This window comes from Protomyctophum bolini (assembly GCF_963924005.1).
Source record: "Protomyctophum bolini genome assembly, chromosome: 11".
NCBI lineage: Eukaryota > Metazoa > Chordata > Actinopteri > Myctophiformes > Myctophidae > Protomyctophum > Protomyctophum bolini.
The window spans coordinates 26926238-26947407 of NC_137872.1; the positions used below are offsets into that span (position 1 = coordinate 26926238).

Genomic DNA, 21170 nt, shown 5'->3' on the forward strand with positions numbered 1-21170 from the left:
ACTAAACAAAGGTTTTCAAAGAATTATACTTGATTAAAAAAAGTACAATATTTGCCTCTGATATAGTGCAGTAGAAGTATTGGACATTTCTAAATACTCAAGTAAAGTTAAAAGTACCGCCAAAACAATGTACTTGGTTACTTTCCAGCCATCACAACCCAGCTGAAATAAGTCTTCTTGACAGACCCAGTGATCAGGATTCAGGAAGAACATTTCATGTTTGTCTTTCGCAATCCAATGTGCTATTCTAGGCCGCCACCCACGTGCGCTGTTGGATGACCTTCTCACTGACTGCATTTGTTTTGGTTTTTTCTTTGGTCTATTTGTATATTTTTATAGGATGTTTTTGTAAGGAATCTTTCTTTTTTTTTTGTAAGGTGGTTTGTTGCAGTTACTCAGGGTTCTCAAAAGCAGTGCAGTATGGGAAATGGAGTCCATAACAGTGGAGTAGTTGCAAGGGAAAGTGATTCCCAACCCTTTTGTGGATCAAGGGTCCAAAATCCTGCGGCTCACGTTAGTCTGCACTGGGCGGCCCACTCATAAATAAGTTAGGACATCATTGGTACATCAGGTCGGTGTTTCTTATAGAGTGAAATGACTCATCGTTAGGACTGGAGGAACCACATGGACCTTACCGGTCTGTAACTCAGAGAGTGTACAAATGGGTGTGTGTTGGTGGACCAGCCAGGTGACAATTGTTACGGGGGTCATTGAAATGTAAAAGTTTTTGACAGGCAGGCAGGCAGGCAGGCAGACAGGAAGCCAGTCAGAAGGGTGTCTGGTGGTGGTGCATGGGGGAAGCAGTAAGCAGTTGGTTTAGGTTTAGGGGGTCTTGAGGGAAGGTTAAGGGGCCTTGTGTACCACGGCTGGCTGAGTTCCCACCTCGCCAGGTGGGAAGGAGGAACCAAGGCAAGGCAAGACCCAGACGACTGCACCTTTCCATTACCCACCTAGCATGGCACTCTCGCTTTCAGTGTGTGTGTGTGTGTGTGTGTGTGTGTGTGTGTGTGGAACAGAGAACACTACCTCACACACTGCCTTACAACAAAACACACATGTACACCATGCAGTTAAAACACCATTTGAACCCTATAGCATCACTTTTCTGGGGAGAACATTTGCCGAACTCAGCTATTGGATTATAGACCAAAGACATTTAGTGTAGACTAGAGGGTCAGGAAAGCGACCCCCCAGCGGTACCAGGGGTCCAGCTAAATTAGTTAATATAGCTTTACAATCATTTTAACCATATTGTATACTTTGGCTATTCAACAATAGCAGATATAGAAGCTCACCTTGAGCATTTTGAAAAACATTAACACATTAATATTTTAATCTCAAAAGTATATTGTATTAAAAAAATTAACACTTCTTTTGGGGGTCCTTGGCACAAAACAGGTTTGAGAACCACCAGGTTTAGAACAAGGCATTTGTAAAACCAGCCTCACGTCTTAATGGGTTAATAAGAGAAAAAGAAAAGGGAAAAACACACACACACACACACACACACACACACACACACACACAGGTGAGCTAAAAGCAAGTCATCAGTCTAACATGGGTGATTCAGTGGGCCTTGGGTGACTGGGTTTTTCCCCAGCCTTCATATTATTTGTCAGCCGTCTGGCCCTGCCAAGCAACCTGAGCTATAATTGCACCCGACAGGGTACTGAAAACGCCCTAAATACCTGGCTTATCAGGGTTCATTAGCACCGCCGTGGGTGGAAGTTTGAGATAAAGTTTCTGATTACTACTCTCTCACCTCTCTGCTGGGATGACGAGCGCACTGTGAAAACCTGAGTCATAATTTGACTCGGAGAGAGCATAAAATATAATGTTTGTACACTGCTCAGAGTCAACACATTGTGTAAGGAAGTCAAATGAACACTGAGGATTTCAGTGTGCAGACAGGCGGCCTGTTCTCTGCTCAGCAGGCACTGATAACCATCTGGTGTGGGGATGTGTGTGGGGCTCGTGACCCGTGTTTCTTTTGGTTTGTTATTGTTGTTTTTTTAAAGATATTTTCAGGGATTCATATGCCTATATTTGATAGGACAGTAGACTGACAGGAAATGGGGAGAGAGTGAGATGGGGAGTGACACGCAGCAAAGGTCGTCTGGATCGGGATTCGAACCCATGACACGCCGTCAGGCTGGATTAGCAACCTAGTGCTAACCGTCTACGCCAGCCGTCCGGGCCTGGTTTCAGTGGTTTGTTTTTCTCCAAATGACCAACGCCAGAGGAGGACAAAGTACTTATTTAACCGCAGTACATGAGTCAAAGTATAGAAAGGAGAGGTCAAACATTACTCAACTACAAGTGAAAGTTACTCTGTCAAATGTGAATCAAAGCACTGGAGAACTAAAGTACACATTATGCGGAAATATTTACTTAAGTATAATAGTACTCAAGTAAATGTAACATGTTACTGTCCGCCACTGCAAATGAACAAGTTGAACAACATATATCTCTGACTTTCATGACATTGTATAAGTGGGGTGAGGAATCCGAGGTGGAGGCCCTGCCTATCTCTTAATAAGCACTAATAACAAGAGTAATAAGACTAATTACTTATCATAAACTAAATTCACGATGACAATATGATGATAAGTTATTGTTCCGGAATGCGACCAACCCACACTCCAATAGGCGGGAGCAGTCAATCAGAGCAGGGCTGGTTCCAGCCCAAATATTCCTGGGCTACTGCCAGGACTGAAGTTACACACGGAATGCTCTTTAAATTAAAACAAACATAATTCACGTCACGTCAAATACCACTGGAACCTGTATCTATCAACACAGACAATATAAGGGGGCAAGCCCAAACTGATATTGATTCCAAGATGATTGGTGGTTTGTAGCTGGCGGGAATTAAGTCAGTGCAACTGTGGAGAGACCTATGTCAATCATTTAATTGAATTCCTTAATTTCTCCTCGATTACCACAAAAACAAATCAAATGATATCGTGGTGTTTGCCAAACCATGTCGTGTTGATAAGGTGAATCATCAACATTCTGGGTGTTGATTTATGTCAAAAACAAAAACATAGCTGCTGGTTTTGAAGAGTTGGACATGTGGTGCTCCGCTGTCATCACCACTTACAGTACACTGTATACTGTACATATGGGAAGGAGTTCACAACCCAGCTGCTACTAGCCATAGTTGACACTAGGGCACAACAGTTAAAGGACCACATCACCATTTTTCAACCTATCTTCATATAATAGGTCCTCAGTAATATTCATGGTAAAATGGCTCAGTCTGTGTCTCATAGGAGGGCTGTGGACAGTTCAGAAACCCGTCCACCAGTGACATCATCGATGGGGAATCCAAGCTAATAGAAACGGCAGGCTTTCTAGTCCTGAAAGGTTGCAATGCGAAAATGGAAGCCACCGTTCTCACGATAATAAAAATCTAAACATTTTTGTAAAAAATATCTTGTTTAAAAATAAATCTGCCTATAACGATGATGTCACTGATGAACTGCTGAGTAGAAAACATTGTGCGATTTTATCATGATTATTAGTGAGGACCTATTATATGAAGATAGGTTGAAAAGTGGTGAAGTGGTCCTTTAATCAAATGAAACAATTAAATAGATAAAAACAATTGGGGAACTAACTTGTAAGCTTGTAGCTTGTAGCGCTGTAGATCAGAGTAATCAATTTAGTCGATTAATATAAACTGTATTCGAATTTTCCATGTCGAATTTGTTGATTCACTACAAGATAATTTGATTAAACAATAAAAGTAATCGATAGACTAATCGCTATAAGAAAATAATTGCGGCTCTACTCATCACATACCGTCGCACTACAATACAGTCATGGTGGACCCACCATGCATGAGCCGCATGCAGTTGGTGCACATCAGGAAGCAGTGTAATAGCAGAGAAACACAACATTTACAGGGATCAAAACACGGCCCTCAGATGCCATGATGTCAGTGGAAGTCTTGTCCCAGACAGGTTATATACTGTAGGCCCTGCGGGCTCCAGCTGATAAGATTGAGGAGCAACCAGGTCTTTAGGAGACCCTCGGCGGGGCCTGTAAACAATGCTCCCTCAGTCCTGTGCTATCTGGCCCTCTCTCTTCACAGGCACACACGGGCAGAATGGGATCGAAGAGCCTCCCACCGCAGAGACCGCAAATATCACAATCTGTCAATATGTACTGCCTCTTGACAATAGACGAGAGGCACTACATTACGGTCCCATAGTGTTTAGCAAGACTGTCTGGAAAAAAGGCAAGTGCCACTTAATGTATACGCTGTGCTCTACGAATAAATAGAAAACTATCTAATTTAAAAAGGCTTTTGTAAGTTCTCAAAAATGTGGTATTGTGGTGCATCTAAAGTGCATCTAAATTCATTACGAGTGTTATTGTTGGTTTCATGTGTACACTCTCAAGAGTTACAAACCCAAAACAGTCCATTTCGACTGCAAGTAATCCCAACGTTGAGAACCGAGTTTAGCCTATAATCATATTTGTCATACTTTTTTCTTTTCTTCTCCCTGCTCTGTGTGGTGACTGCTGACCCTCCTTGCACAAGCACCAGCAGCCAGTCAGCCAGCCACACAGACTCTCTGTCGAACCGGTTGGTGGCGAAATCTGCCCCGTTTCGTTTGTGATGATAATGGCCTGTCACCTTGGAGACGCCCAGGTGCTTTACTTTGCTCGCGAGCCTCAAGGAGAAGAACAGTCAGAAAGTAGTGCACACGGTTACTGCTCGTCGCTAAAGCCTTTTCTACCGCAGCGTGTCAATAATCAGGAATGCGCGCTCGCTATAAACCCAAAGCTCATTGTTCCTCTGCCAAGAAAATCACAAATGTAAGCGTCGACACCGCCTCCGGCCACCGCAGCTCCTCTCCGAGACTGGTGGGGAGAAGGGGAACGAGCTTTAGAATAAAGAAGCAAACAGCAGTTAGGGATCGAGGAAAAGGGAAGCTTTGATATCTTTCCAGACAGCTTAATGTAATTCTAAATCATAAAGATTGTGTTGCTCCCTGCGTACAGCACATGGAGAGATGTATAATAGTACCATGTTGCGGGGGGGCTGCAGTGGTACAGACAGACTGATAAAGCCGATATATTTGACTTTTGCCATTTTTTACACCCCAATTTAGTCATTACGCCAATTGATTCCTCCCCACACATTGTATGTGTTGTCACTGTTGTTGTATCCTACTGACTCACCTATAGGGGGGACTACTCCTCCTACGTTTTTTGACAACATTGAAAACACAATTTTTCAACCAATATTGTCCCTGTTTTGGGCATGTCATGTTAAAGTTTTCAAAAACAATTGACAAGATACAAGCTCACAACATCGAACAATTGTTTTAATTGTCTATTTTTTAATTGCCTATTTTTGAAAAACTTTATTATATTGCAGTTATTGAAATCTCATTATGTTCAAAACTATTACTGGCCTGGGCTGTGGCTCAGCGGTCCAGGCACCTTGGCCGGTAGTCCGAGTCTGGCAGTGTGCCGCGGGTTCGACTCCCGATCCCGACGGCCTTCACTGCATGTCACTCCCCCGTCTCTCTCCCCCATTTCCTGTCAGCCTACTGTCTGTCCCTCTCTAAAAATAATTTAAAAAATAAAGGCGAAGGCCGCAAATAAAAAAAAATATATACTTCTTCAGGATTCAAAAGTAGCAGATCTATGTGCTATACTTTGGATACTTTTGTGTGACACTGTAGTGTGATCAAGTAGGGCATTCATTTACGGGAAAATAAATACAAAAAGTAAAATATGGATATAAGAGGTAGCCAGATAGCAACTATATACTGTATCGGTCATAAATATCGGCATGATCCGACCCAAAGAATGTGGCATCAGTCATGGCTCCATTGAGCACAGCGCATGGAGAGATGTATAGTGCTGTGGCGCGGGGGGTGGAGTACAGCGCATGGAGAGATGTATAGTGCTGTGGCGCGGGGGGTGGAGTACAGCAGGGATTGGTGCTGCAATGTTTTTGTATACAGTAACAGAATGGACAGAGGGGCAGTGCTGCTCCTGTGACTCAGGGTCAGCTGCTAGGCAGCAGTGGGAGAGCTTTGAACCAGCACTAAGCTCCGAGACAGCAGGACATATCCTCTCTGCTCCTTTGAACGTCGCTCCATTAGGGTCCAATTTAGAAAATAAAAACTCAAACAGAAAAATAATCTTGCGGGGAGTCACACTGAGGCGAACCACAATGCCTTCTGATCTTCTTTGCGGACAAAAAAGCGGCCAAAACCGAGCCTGCACGGCTGGACCATACGCTTTGCTGTCCACAGTTTATGTCACAGTGGAATGTATTGTCTACCGTGATGATAAGATACGTTTCTAGATTGCATAACTCTACCGTGTCATCATGCCAATCATGTCAAGCAGTGACAGGAGACTTTATTTTGATGGGGAAATCATCACGACAGCTATCTATATATTGTAATAGCGTTATGTTTCACCTGTGATCCTGATTTAAGCTGGGGGACCCAAGGACCCTCCTGGAGAATGTACCGTAGGCCTATACTGTCAGACAGTATGTGCTATATATTGCTTAACCATTTTCTCCAAACTTAATTTGCCATTTTTTACTATTTTGAAAATCATTTTAAAATAGTTCAAATAGCCAATCTACACAACGTGTCGTCTTTCAGAAGCTTAGGGATAAAGGGTAAGGCCATAAATCTCACTCGCTCGCACACACATGCGGGCGCGCACACACACACACACACACACACACACACACACACACACACACACACACACACACACACACACACACACACACACACACACACACACACACACACACACACACACACACACACACACACACACACACACACACACACACAGGGGGGAACAGCTCTATAGGCATGGGCATGCAGAACGTGATGACGAGGGGGGGGGAGGTCCACGGGAGAGACAAAGACAATAGCGCGCCTGTTGTCGTGGCTGCGCTGCGGTGTCATCCTCCTCAAAGAACGAGGAAGCGGGGAAGCGGCGGGCGGGCGGATGCGGGCAGCGTGGTTGAAGCCCAGTGCGGAACGCCCCCCAGCGCTCCGAAAGGTCCTCCTTGAGAGCTTTATTGTGTGAGGCGGTCTCGCCACACAGCCAGCTCTGCTTCCCTGAGACGACAGGCCTCGTCTCTCCTGGGGGAGCCGAGCCGCCGCAACAATAAGCATCTTTGTGGAGTTTGTGTGTGCCGTTTATTCCCCCCTGCGCCGTCACTGTGAGCGCCGATCCCACATACTTAATGGGCTCCAGGTATGCACTGCAGCGCCTTGTCATGGAGGAGGCGTCTTCAGATGTGACTCACACGGCCAGTAGTTTTGTCAAGGACCCCCAGAAATGCATTTGACCCCCATGTCCGTGTCCACCTATATGACGTTAACCTACCTACCTATGTGACTATGAGCACCAGTATGAGTATGAGTACCAGTACGGGCGCTGTTGTGCCAGAAACAGAGAGAGAGAGATAGTGCTGCACTGTTGCTTGCTAATGAGAGAGAGAGAGAGGAGGGAGGGGGTGGGGGTCAAGATTTTTCAAATGTAAGCACTAAGCTTGTAGATGTGCTATTTTCAAATAGCTCATGTATATACCATAGGGTTCAGTTGGTTAAAGTTTAGATCTGCCGATCTGCCGATCGACCGAGAGCTTTGATTTGCGGTAAGCCAATGTTTATCATTAAATAGAACACTAAATAACCCGGAAAAATGTATTTGGCACTCCTGGAGTTCCTTAAAAACATGATAAATCAGTGTTTGGTGTTCTATGAGTTAATGCAGGATTCAATCAATTAATCAAAGCCATGGAATCAGACCTTTAGTTTTCCCAGCAGGCTCTACCGCCACCTCACCCCATAGCTCAGTCTCAGGGAGACCACCTGACCACAAACACTCATCCTGCTGTCAAGACTGTAACAGCAGTGTACGAGAAATCAGATGTATGGCACACTGTTGACTCTGTGTGTGTGCGTGTGCGCGTGTGTGTGTGTGTGCCCTGTGTGTGTGTGTGTGTGTGTGTGTGTGCGCGCGCGACTGTACGTGTGTATGTCATCAGGGGCCGGGTAACATATGCCTACAGGCAAACGAACACACACCCACACACTCAAACTCTCTCACTCACACACACACACACACACACACACACACACACACACACACACACAGACGTCTTCACCCGCTGTAGCCTATCATTATGGCTGTCACGTAGTTACCTCCACAGCAAGCCTCACAAGCCCCGACAAACCACCAACAAGCACACACACACACACCTGGAGGGCCAAACACTGTTCCCAGCTTCACACACACACACACACACACACACACACACACACACACACACACACACACACACACAGTATTACTATAGAGGACATGAATATTTTTAGGATGTACATGTTAAGTTTAAAAAGCCACACACACACACACACACACACACACACACACACAGCAGCCTCAGCTCCAGCCCTAGCCCCTCCCTCTCCCTGTAAACTATGTCTCTCTTTTCAATCTCCTCTGACCGCAAACGCTTTAGCGCTCCATTGCCTTCATGTCCTTTGTTCTATCCCTCCGTCCATGCCACAGCCCATACCCAGAAACCCATTTAGACGTGAGGACGATTCTACAAATGTCTTCTAAATACTGACAGTTTTCTGAAAAACTCTGTCAGTCGTTCATGTCAACGACCCCCAAAAATATATGTAATTGGCCTCTGACCCCCATCTGAAAATATGTAGTTCCAGGGACCCCCCCCAGAAGCAAAGATTTGAGTTAAAAACGTTCACTCTAAATTAAAAGAATATATATTCAAAGATTTGCGCCACATTTTCACGATTTTTCAAAAATAGCAAATCTACAAATTCGTAGCTACGAATTATATTTTTCAATAGCTAAAGTAAAACATAATGCTTAAATCACCAAAAGGGGTTCCCGTGCTGAATGGGTTCAGGACTCTTCTAGTGTGAGACAAGATGGTTCGTTGTACTTTGATCAGAGCGTTATTTCCAGAGCAAATGTCCAAACGGTGTCACCCGGAGAAGTTGTTCTCCGAAATGGAGTGGGTCATGAGGATACTGCAAGTGGGCCCCAAACACTAAAATGGTAATGGTAATATTTGAGTATATTAAAAACAAAGTCGTAATACGGCATGTTTTTCTAATCTGTAGTATGTTAACTGCATGTGAAACCGTACATATACAACGATAATAATATTATGTATTGTCTCCCTGCTCTTCTATTGAGATGTTTAGATCATGTCAAAGGTCATGTCTCACACCTAGGATCATCACTTTTTGACCTGATGGTCAAGATTACATTTATCCCCTGAGCAAGCAAGGCAGGCTCTATTATCTCAGCACTTGCCATTGGTCATTATATTTGCATATAAATACCCCCCACAGAGGCTGAAATTCACACAAATTAAAAATATCTGGACTTTGAACAATTTTGAACCTATGACCTTTGACCTTTAACACTGATAAAAGTAAGTAAAATAACTGTAATACAGTATATGTTTTTTGTGATCATTAGAATGTCTAGAACATGTTTTATTTATTATTGTGAAAGATATCCCCCAAATGTAAATTATTAATTTATTATTATTTTAATTATTATAAATGTGCATAAAATTTGCACAAAAAGAAAATATATTTTTTTACATAATTTCCTCTGATAAGTCCTAGTAGTAAAAAGTAGTAGTAAGGTTGAAATCTCTTTTTTGCAAGTATAAATTAATCCGGGTTTTACATGCTCTCAGAGTTACAGAGAGCATTTGGTTCTTAACCATCAATCATTCAGCTCCAAGGACCACTGGGTGTCCCCCGACCCCGCTTTGAGAACAACTGCCGTATGGGTCCATTTGGTTACGTTTCTGTGCATTTATCTGAATTTACTAAATGGTTTAGTGAGCCACCAAGGTGGTGGGTGGTTAGCACAGCTGTGTTTCGAGCTTGTGTTCTGGAGAAATAGGATCTGGGACGCGAAACCAAACGATTCAACCCAACGTGAGGGAACTAGACCAAACCACTGTGTTTTCAGAATGTTTTTTGGACTCTGGTTCGACAGAATCATGCATTTAAACTATGATGTCTTCCTCCTGTGTATGAATGTATGTACGTGTGTGTTTGCTGCAGTCGGCTGGAGAGACTCCTCGGATGAGTGAGCGCTGCACAAGAGCTGCATATAGCAGCAGTTGACGTTACGCACCTGATCCCGGCCCTGCCGCACACACAGACGCACACACACACACACGCTCACACACAATACCTTTTAGAACGCTGCCTGCCACCCTGACAAATCAAGACACACAAACCTTCTTGAAACGCAGCATGCAGGTTTCTTGGGCCACTCACTCGTGCAAACAGAAACTTCCGTCAGAGTTAATCAGGGGAACAATGCGAGGCCCTCCGGTACGCATGTGTATGTACGTGTATGTGTGCTGCTGGCTCCGACACAGGCCTTTGAAAAGACAGAGTGCTGTTTGCCCTCCTTTGTCATGTTGTGTGGCTCTGTGCTTGCTCAGCACTCCATGCCATTCATGGGGGGACTTTACTGTGGAGCAGTGAGTGTACACAGCGTCTTGAGCCAGCTCTGCCCTGATTGGAGCCACGCAGGTGATCTCTGGTGGCGCTTCCTTGAAATAATGGCTGCAGGAGACCTGCCACTCATGGCGTGTGGAGATTGACTTTGACACATTGTAAGAACTCATTTGGACAGTCTGCCTTCTCGGTAACTAGTAAACTACAGACGGATGGTAATGTGTTTTACAGAGGACTCAAACTATGGTTCAAAGCAAATCAACTGTGCTCACATGTATCTTGTATGTATTTTGTACTTGCAATTGTGCAATGTGCTTTGCAATTGTGATATCCATGCCAAATAACTAAACATCACATAACAGTGAATCTAGAAAAGCAGCAGGCTGGTATAATAACAATGATGATAAATGTGTTCCCTTTAGGTGTTGAAGGATATTTGCCAAGTGAAATTTGTCCTCTGTATTTAAGGCATCCTAACAACTAGGAGCAGTTGTCAACTACTAAACAGGGAGCGTTTGGTGCTCAGGACAACATGAGCCATGGGAGGAGCCAGCGATCAAACTGGGAAATCATGTGGTTCTCAAGCGGCAACCTCCTGAGCCACTGCCACCACTTGTGGGCCACGAAAAAAGCTACACAGCTTTACACCCTCACTGCCAAGTCTGTAGCTGCTCCACACTCATTGTGTCTGGATTTCTGTGATTACAATTTACAATAAACTATAATGATGAAATGTATTAAATTAGTTATCCGTGTTAAGGGGGGGTAGGGGGGACAGGTCCCTCAAGGTGACGTAAAAAAAACGCCCCAGGGCTGATATCAGTTTGTTCCCCTCTCTGTACATTTCACTCCCCCTCACCCAGGGTAAATAAGAGGGCTGCCGGGGGCAGTGTGATGAAGTATGTTATCAAATTTAATTAGACACATTAATTACAGCAAATGTGAACTAATCAGTCAAATGGTTTACACAACGTTTTGACTCACACTTCTGAGTGAGCAACAACGTACGGTCTAAAATAGGGGCCTATACTGCGTGTATGTATGTATGCAGTATGCCAGCCGTACCACTCTCCCTCTAGTTTCTCATGTTCTGTGTGTGTGTGTGTGTGTGTGTGTGTGTGTGTGTGTGTGTGTGTGTGTGTGTGTGTGTGTGTGTGTGTGTGTGTGTGTGCCTGTAACGTGTGTGTGTGTGTAGTCCATGTTATGAATGACCTCATCAAACACCAGAATACACAGTAGAAGAGAGAGGGGTTCTGGGTAGCGTCAGGGCCATGCCACGCCAGAGAGGCACGACAACCGGCTCCGCGCTTCATTTACATACAACAATATACAGGCCCACAGCCCTGGCCCAAACACACATACAAAAACCATTCATGGCACGCTAAACTCAATCTCAGTCACAATGCCAGAGAGGCCTCTGCGCTTGCGTATGTGTGTGTGTGTGTGTGTGTGTGTGTGTGTGTGTGTGTGCCCTCATACATGCACGCTAAATGCAATCTCAGTCACACAGCCAGGAAGGAGTCTGTGCACTTGCGTATGTGTGTGTGCCACTGCCTGCCACCCCCATACATGCACGCTAAACTCAATCCCAAGTTTGATTCAACGCGCTTCGCACCGCGTTGTCAGCTTGTAGATCTGATATTTCCGGCATCAGTCAAGACAGAGAGACGGAAGTCTCTGTGCTGGCATGTGCGCAGCGCGCGTGGTCGTGCAGCGTGCTTGCATGTGCGAGTGTGTGTGTTGATTGTCAGTGAGTGCCGAGTGGCAAACAGAAAGAGAGGCTTCCAAAACACAGTCCCCCCTGGGGCAATGGGAGCAAGGTGCTCCATAGACATAAAGTACAACACAATGCTTTTATTGTTCAAAATCAATTATCAACTCTTTCTCTCTCTCTCTGTCTCTGTCTCTCCATCTACCACACAGCAGCAGGCAGTGATCCGTTAATGCCACAGACACGTCGGCTTGTCCAGGTGAGTGCTGTGAGAAATATGCAGAGCCGTCTCCCATGGGCTCTGAGAGAGTGTAGTAGGGATCATCCAGCCCTCAGGGAAGGAAGGTGTGTGTGTGTGTGTGTGTGTGTGTGTGTGTGTGTGTGTGTGTGTGTGTGTGTGTGTGTGTGTGTGTACACACACGTGCATACAGTATGAGTGACTGTTCATGCTGAGTGCTCACAGACATGATCAAACAAAGCACAATATATCGTCTTCTTCTCTGACGGGTGGAAACCTCATATGTTCCAAAACTGTTCATTTTCGGCATTCAAAATTCTAAAGCTGCAAAAGTATCAGATCCACAAGCTCCAAACGTGCCGCTACCGCATATGCTACCGTCGTAGGCTTTTGTGTGATCAAGGGGCATTCATTTGCAAAAAAAACGAAAATACAAACAGTAAGAATATGGAGATGAGAGGTTTCTAGCTGACTGCAGTAACATACAGGTACAGTATGCCATCTGTACCAACCACCCCTCCCCATTCCTCAAAAAACTCCCTATAACCCCCAGGTCATCATGAAAGAGGCCTTGTCTAAGAGAGCCTAATCCTTGAGCGATTAGTCAACGCGTCCCGGTTAAAAGCTGACGATGCCGCCCCCCCCACACACACACACCCCCGTCCCCCTCTCTCTCTCTTTTGGAAGTGTAGGTAGTAGGCCCACAGGTGTCCACACAATGTGCCTCATTAGAGGAAGAAAGAGAGAGAGAGAGAGAGACCACAAAGATGACAGGGTTCGGGGCAACAAACAACAGCTCTAGCATTCCGCCACAGAAGAAGTCGTGATAATGCCACACGTGTTCCATGCCTTTAAGTTTCCTGTATTTTTAAAACCACAGCTGTTTGAGCTGCGACACAATGCCAGCCGTCTGCGAGTGCGAGTATACGGCCATGTACTGTTACTGTACTGTACAGTTTTCTGTGCTGTGGTTGGTAGTCGTCCTGGAAGCGCACAAATGCTTAATGTTTTGGTTGCAAAACTACATGGGGAAGCGAGAGGAAGGGAAACAGAGAGACAAAGTGAGCGGGAGAGGAGGAGGCAGAGAGAGAGAGCTCAGAGAGAGAGAGAGAGAGAGAGAGAGAGAGAGAGAGAGAGAGAGAGAGAGAGAGAGAGAGAGAGAGAGATGACAGTTAATCCTGTCATCACAGATTGTTTGCTGTAAACAGTCACTTTGAAGTGGAAGGATTGAGAGCAGAGCAGAGACATGTATTTCACCTAATCAGCCTGATACACCCACAGTTTCCATCAACATACATACCCAAACAGTAAATACCTCACACTAGTCACATGCAGCGCACCCGAATGCATTGCCTTCCATCAGGGATATATCCTGATTGCTAATATAAATACACCACGTCTCTGTGTGTACTTGTGTACATATACGTATGTCTGTTATCCACATAACTCGAGAACCGTTCCAATTTGACACACGCGTTCCACCACATGGAGTGCAGTGCGCGGTGTGAAAGCCGTCCGATCGTCCAGAACCTTGACATCTCCAGAATATGGAGCTGGCCTGTTCTGACATCACAATGACATCACATCTGCATATACTCAATAGTTGGGCATGGCTGGGCATAAAAGGGACACAGACATAATAACTGGGTGGGATAGAACAACATATGCACATAAGCACTTTGATGACGACGAGACAATCGTACACAGCAGTTGTATTAGAATACAAATAGAATAGAATACAGTGTCTGTCATATTCCAAAACTGTTACTTTTCAGGATTCAAATTCAAATTCGAAAGCCTCAAAAGGAGCAGATCTACACTAGTTCAAAAAGTGTCGCTTCGCGCCACATTCCCAGCATGTGGATCTGCCATGCTTTTGTGTGGAGCTGTAGCACGGTCAAGTAGGGCGTTGATTTACGGAAAACGAAAAAAGAGGTTTCTGCCCGACATGGACAATGGTTCTGGGTTTGAGGTATACCGTACCGTACCATGCATGGAGCTCTGCTTGTACTGCGATGGAACTGGCCGAGGCAGAGTGTTTATGTTGTATTCTTTATGGGTTTTAATCACAAGTGCTCATTAAGGCAGTGATGTGTTTGGAAGGGCCTGCATTTTCCAACATGGAGAAGAAGTATAGGGAGGGAGGGCTAGCTCTCTTCCTCCCCCTCTCCCTCTCTCTCCCTGTCTTTCTCTCTCCGCCCTGCTTTCTCTTAAAGAACAAATAAATCCACACATCAAGTGCTGACAGATTAGCAGTTAGCCGGCCAACAGTGTAACCAGAATACTTTAACCCCTTGGTGGACAACAGGCTACTATACCAAGCCACTGGATGCATTCAATTTCCCTGCAAACCAGCGATGGAGGATTACTTTGTAAACGTTTAAGAAGTTTGAGACTCCTTTTAGAATGTGTTGTCTAGCTATGTTTAAGACACATCTACAGCAATGTACAATAGTTCAGAATTCATTATCAATATCTCCTTTTTCATAATAGTAGAATTACACTTATTAGTTATTTAAACGTACAGTAGGCCTACACTACACTGTATCTAGAGCTCTACTGTATCACTAATTCCCCCTTGCCCCCGCCACCAGTCTTCTTCCCTTCATTTTCTTTCTATGGAAATAACAATACGATGGAACTATGCACGAAAAGTAGCAAATCCCACATATTTTCCACATGTCATGTGAGAATAAAGCTGATTCAGATTCTAATATGATTAGATTCCACCGTGCACTGCATAGTGAAATCCTGTTAGTTTATCCACTCGTACATTTACACACTCTCAGAGGTTCGCCCAACAGTATTAATCAACAGGATTCTAACACGTGCTAAATTCCATATCTGCGGGACCACGCCACGCAGTCCCTCCTCCTCTTCGTGTCCATGTGAGTTTAACCCATTTCTCCTAATCTGCTCCTAGTTAACCAGTGACAGCTTTAAAAGGAGCAGGAAATAACCTTTGGCCGCGGGGGATCGGACTACTGTACTTCCTCCAATCACATCCATCGTGTGCCTTAACCTTGAGTGAAGGCCCTGAGAGCAGGAGGGGGGGGGAGGGCAGCAGTCTTTGGAGACCGGACATGCAAACTGGGGTAATCACTTCCCTCGTTCCCCACGAGATTCCGCTGGACGCGCACAGGAGAGGAAAAGGCTTCAAATAACCACGGCGAGGAGGGGATGCGGCGCCGGCCCCGCGCAGCGCCGCGACGTATCCTGATGAGATCTCGCGCAGCGGTTGAAGAGACCGCAGCCGAGTGACAGCCAGCGTTGCCACGTCTGCTTATTATAAGCAACTTAAGTGTTAAATAATGGCAGTTGTGGCTTGCTTGCATTTTCAAGTGTAGTTGTTTATTTTGGGCTGGCTTCCTAAATGTTGTTTAAACCACTGGTTCTCGAACATTTTGTCAAGGACCGCCAAATGAATATGTCATATCCTATCTGAAAACAAGTTTTGTGCCAGGGTTTGTGTTGGACTTGTGTTGTTAAACATTTAAAAAAGGCAAAAGACACGATCCAAGCTTGGGCAGCAGATGCTGAGTGACGAACAATAGCAGTATAAGATTGGTGTGATCACTTCAGTCTGAGGAAGAGCTTTGGGCTTGAAACGTCACAACACCTGGTGCACTAAAGCATCTGTCGCACTCAGTGTGCGGGTGTTTATTTTTTCTAAACATTTTAACAACACAAATCTTGTATGGGGTTTCAAAAACCCATAATAGTTTAAAGATTTTATGCGACGCACTTGTAGATCGGCAATTTAAAAATAGTCAATGTGTATGAGGATATACACCCCCGACTATTTGGGCTTGTCGTCGTAGAGCGTGTGTTTCTCTCGCTAAATCTGGCAACACTTGCCAGCCCAGCCAGACAGCCAGCCAGGCGATGGAGGCAGAGAGAGCGTGCACAGAGGTCCACAGGGTGTGAAGCACACATGGTTCCAGTTTAGCTCCGTGTAGCAGCGGGACGAGACCAGAAGAAGAACAGAGAGAGGGAGAGAGAGAGAGAGAGAGAGAGAGAGAGAGAGGCCCTCTCGGTAGCAGGAACCCTCCAATTCTCACTTCCTGCTTCTGCACGGAAAGGCGATAGCCGCGTGTGCCCGCCCGCCCGCTCGGCGTCAACACAGGAGCGCAGTGTTTTTGGACCCGGCGTCGACGCACACGCAGAGGGCACCCCACCATCACATGGAATCAGCCCTGTCAACGCCGCCGCGTTAAAACCCCCGGCCTGTGTTTCCCTAATGAGCAGAGGGGACGCGTCTGGAGACGAATCCCATTCAATCACCAGCCGACCGCTCCTGCGCGCGCACGCACACGCACATGCACACACACACACACACACACACACACACACACACACACACACACACACACACACACACGCGCACACACACACACACACACCAGGGTCAGGTGACCTGCAGAGTCAGTGGTTCTCATTCCTTCCAGGAAGTGTTTTTTTTCTTTTTCTTTCTCCAAAACAGAGCTGATAATTAAGCGAGATAGAAAACCCTGCGGACGAATTACGACGAGACTCCTTTTTTGTTTTTTTTGTTTCCAGGAAGTTAATCTGTGGCATTTAAAGGATTATATACTTTTTTCCCCCTTTCTTTCTTTCTTTATTTACTTTTTCTTTGTCTGCCCACATAGCTACACGGCCACGCAAACAACAACAATGCCTAAAGCAACACCTTTGAGCTGAGGGGACAGTGTCCTGGCTGTCAAGAGACCACCGCCTGGCTTCAGATTTTGACAGCTGATAATGAGGGTGAAGAAAGAGATGCTAATAGTCACTCACTGCATGGTGACGCATGGGGGGAAGGACCAGGCCCTAATTACAGGCTTGCGCAACAAGCTGCCCCGCGTTACCTTTTACTATACACCTGAGAGAGCTCAAGATCAATGTCACTGTGAAACTGCTCCTGGAAGAGAAGAAACTCCAGCTGACCCGGCCATCCCTCCCTGACAGCGGATGGGTGACTCACACCGCACAATACCACAGGTTACACTTGGCCAAGTAAACACACCGGGACCAATAAAAAGCCCATCGAGAAAGGCAGCACATACATATACACACACACACACACACACACACACACACAGGACTCTCGGTTTAAACTAATAGCATAAAACAAAAGAACAAACGAAACTAGCCGATATACAAGCCGGCTCACCACTGTGCGACGGGTCAACATGAGCTTGTAGATCTGCTGTTTCTGGCTTTAGGGTTAAAAATGGTAAAGAATTGGTAAAGACATGGCATTCCTAAATTAGCCATCCTAAAATGTTGTGTGTGCGTGCGTGCACTAGTTTATGGGTGTCTAACTGTCTATGTGTGCACTACTGTACAGTACGTGCATGTGTGTGTGTGTGTGTGTGTGTTCTAGGCCCTAGCTGCTGGCCTCATTGTTTATGCTCTGCTGTGTCTGGGTCAGCAGGGCTCTTGACTGAATTCTTGCCCCAGCATGCAGAAAGTTTTAACGGTGTTGTTGCAGGGGCGGAATGATTACATTATGAAAACACACCGCACCATATGTCCTCCTGGAAGAGCCCAGACCGCAGGATGACATACGGTAGAACAGACCGGTACCACTGCCTCTCCTCTCTCTCTCCACCGACTGACCACTCTGGCCCGCCCGGACGGCCATGATGCCGAGGCCCAACGCTGTGGTCAGCAGCTGAAGCCTTTCTGTAGCCGTGGTGGAACAAGTACTCAAATGTCTTACTTATGTAAAAGTATCAATACTACAATGAGGAAACACTCCGTTACAAGTAATAATACGGAATTCTAAATGTAAAATTTACAAAAGTATTGTTATCAAAATGTACCAAAAGCAAAAGTACTACAGAAGGTCCCATTTCAAGTTTTCAAATCTATAAAAGATCCTTTGAAAATAGCACATCTACGAGCTCACAATGCGGAGGGTGTCACATGCCAAAAATAGCCGATGTACGCGTCACGGAGCACCTGAAGTGTGTCTGCAGGCCCCCTACCATGTGTTATTCTCAAAGCCTAACCAGGCTGAAAGAAGAACATGATAATGACATAGAGAGGCAGCAGAGTGTGTTGGACAGTTCAGAAACCATGCCTACCAACGACATCATCGATGTGGAGTCCAAGCTAAATAGAAATGACAGCCTTTTGTCTCTCTGGAACATTTACGTGCTGAAATAGAAGCATTGACACCAAATAAATGTAAAGTTTTAAGTCTTGTTTGAAATCTGGTTTCTACGGATGATGTCACTACTGTCCAAAATCGCCGTGTGAACCGGTCTGGAGCGGATGGTAAAACACGTCATGTTGTATTCTGATTTGTAGTCATCAGGCAGGAAACCACAAGGCGGAATTAGAAAGTACCCATTCATAGTTCCGATTCCGCCTTGTGGTTTCCTGCCAGATGACTACAAATCATTGACTACAAAATGACGAAAGTTACCGTCCGCTCCCGACCGGATCATAAACCCGAAATGGATCGCTGCCCAGGCTAGTAGTCTACTGTCCACATGCAGCCCTCCTCTGAGACACAGACTGAGAAGACAGAAATGGTGCCATCTTTATAATGACCATAAGTGAGAACGTGCGTATACTGTATGAAGATATGTTGAAAATGGGTAGGGTTGCATGTCGGACTGTTAGGACGATGGACCAAAGATATGCACCCATGGGAAAATATGGGGAAAGGGCCTGCGTGGCCCTTCATGTAAGCAACGAGCACAGAGGTCGGGCGATTCTGGCTCCTGAAGAAAAACAAACCAAACAAAACCCCTGACAGAGGCCGACCCAAAGAGCTCTTTACCTGAGCGCATGCACTGGACACAAAGATGTGCTTTCTAGCGACGCGTGTACAGGTTGGTTCTGGTTTTGGGACGCAGCAAGAGAGTGCCCTCCTCCATACACCAAAACATATATATAACCCGTCTCCCTCTCTTTCTTCTCGTCTCCATTTCACTGGCTCTGTGAGCTCCCCTTGTGTCTCATAACAAGACGGAGCACGCTCACTGTAAACCTCCCGGGGGGTGAGAGGGGTTGGGAGATTAACTTTATTTTGAATTCCTTCCCCTTAATGTGGCAATTACACCCCCCCCCCCCCTCCTCCTCCTCCCAGCCCGCTAACACCCCCCCCCCCCTCACCCCCTGCATCTCCTCTCTGCTCCTCTCTGCTCTCTGAGAGGCTCTGCAGCAGCACACACAGCGCCCAGTCTGTTCCAAAGCACATCAAGTTATTTGTTTTGTACACAGAAAAGCATTTCTTTTCCAACACCCCCCCCCCCCCAAATCTGAATCTCAAACTTCACAGCGGAGAGGGAGTAGGAGCGGGGCGTCTATTCGGCCAGCGGTGGAATGTGCATGCGTTGAAGAAATGTTCCGAAATCGACTCAGCAATCTCCAAGACACACCGAAATAAGCGATTGTGTACGTAGAGAAAAGGAAGGGTCAGATTTATATATGAATGTACTGTATAAGCCAGGCCTGTCACAATTACTACATTTTGAGCTTGTAGATCGGCTATTTCCACTATTCATGTTTTTTTTTGTATAAAGTTAGTGAATTACGTACGTTATTTGTCATGCCAAAACCAAACGAAATGTAATCTGTTTCACAATGTTCCAATGTTCAACGACAGAAACACGATTAAATCGCTAATGGCAATAATTTCAGTGACAATGAATCAATCTTCAAATTAATCGTCAAGAAAGATTTCATAATAGTGACAGTATGTAATGGCCGTCACTGTTAATGTACGTACACTGCATGATGGGACAGGCTATCTGCAGTGTGAGAGAGGCTGAAGTTTAGAGTTGAGAGCTTTCTCTTTAATTAAACATTCCCCTCAGCTTGCCATCTGAAGGCTGCAAAACCAACGGCTTGCACTCGGCTAAATCTCTTGTGAAATATGTTTTCCCTCAATGAGACAAAAAGTAGATGGCTAAACACGCTAATGCCATAATTCTATGGATCTTAATCGCACCATTTTGCCACGTCATAAGCCAGGTCATTTGTGTCTAATCTCAGTAAGCAGATCAGAGTGTTTGTTGGTGTGTGTGTGTGTGTGTGTGTGTGTGTGTGCATGTGCGTGTGCATGTGTGCATGCATGCATGTGCAAGTGTATAATCTGAACGAATGCGTACAGTATGTGCGCATGTGCACGCATAAGTGTAGGTGCGACACGACCCGTGCACGTGCATTCATTTGTGCACGTGTGTGCGCGAGATGCCGTTGTGCCCATTCTTCCCCCCGCATCCAAGACACGGGTCAGGAATGCAACAGTTACAAAACCCCACAACGTCTGATCACAACGTCCACAAATCCACCGGAGGCTTTGAGATCTCACCGCTCTGCAAAAGGGGCCGACCCTCTCAGATGTGGCATTGACATCTCTTCCTATGGGAACGGAATCGAACCAAAATACCTAATTTCTCTCTTTTCTTCAGTTGGAGGGCCAGTCACAACCCTTCACACCCCCTCTCTCCTATTCTTTACATTTTCTCACATTCCTTGCATCCAAAATGGCCTCATTTTCTATCGGCTAAGCTTCTTAATTGACTGTTCCATACAGCGAGGGGGGGATTAGGCCATAAGAGGGGGGGAAGAACAGAAAGGGAAAGCTAAACAAAAAGAGGAAGTAAACGGTCAGTTGGGGAGGTGGCAGGACACTAAAGGATTACCTCTCTGTCCTCTGCCCCGG

The 21170-nt window shown here is 45.6% G+C and overlaps 1 long non-coding RNA gene across 1 annotated transcript in view; it reads right to left on the bottom strand.

Moving 5' to 3' along the window:
- LOC308323773 overlaps positions 1 to 21170 on the bottom strand; it is a 105175-nt gene that overhangs the window by 44951 nt on the left and 39054 nt on the right. The window lies entirely within an intron of this gene.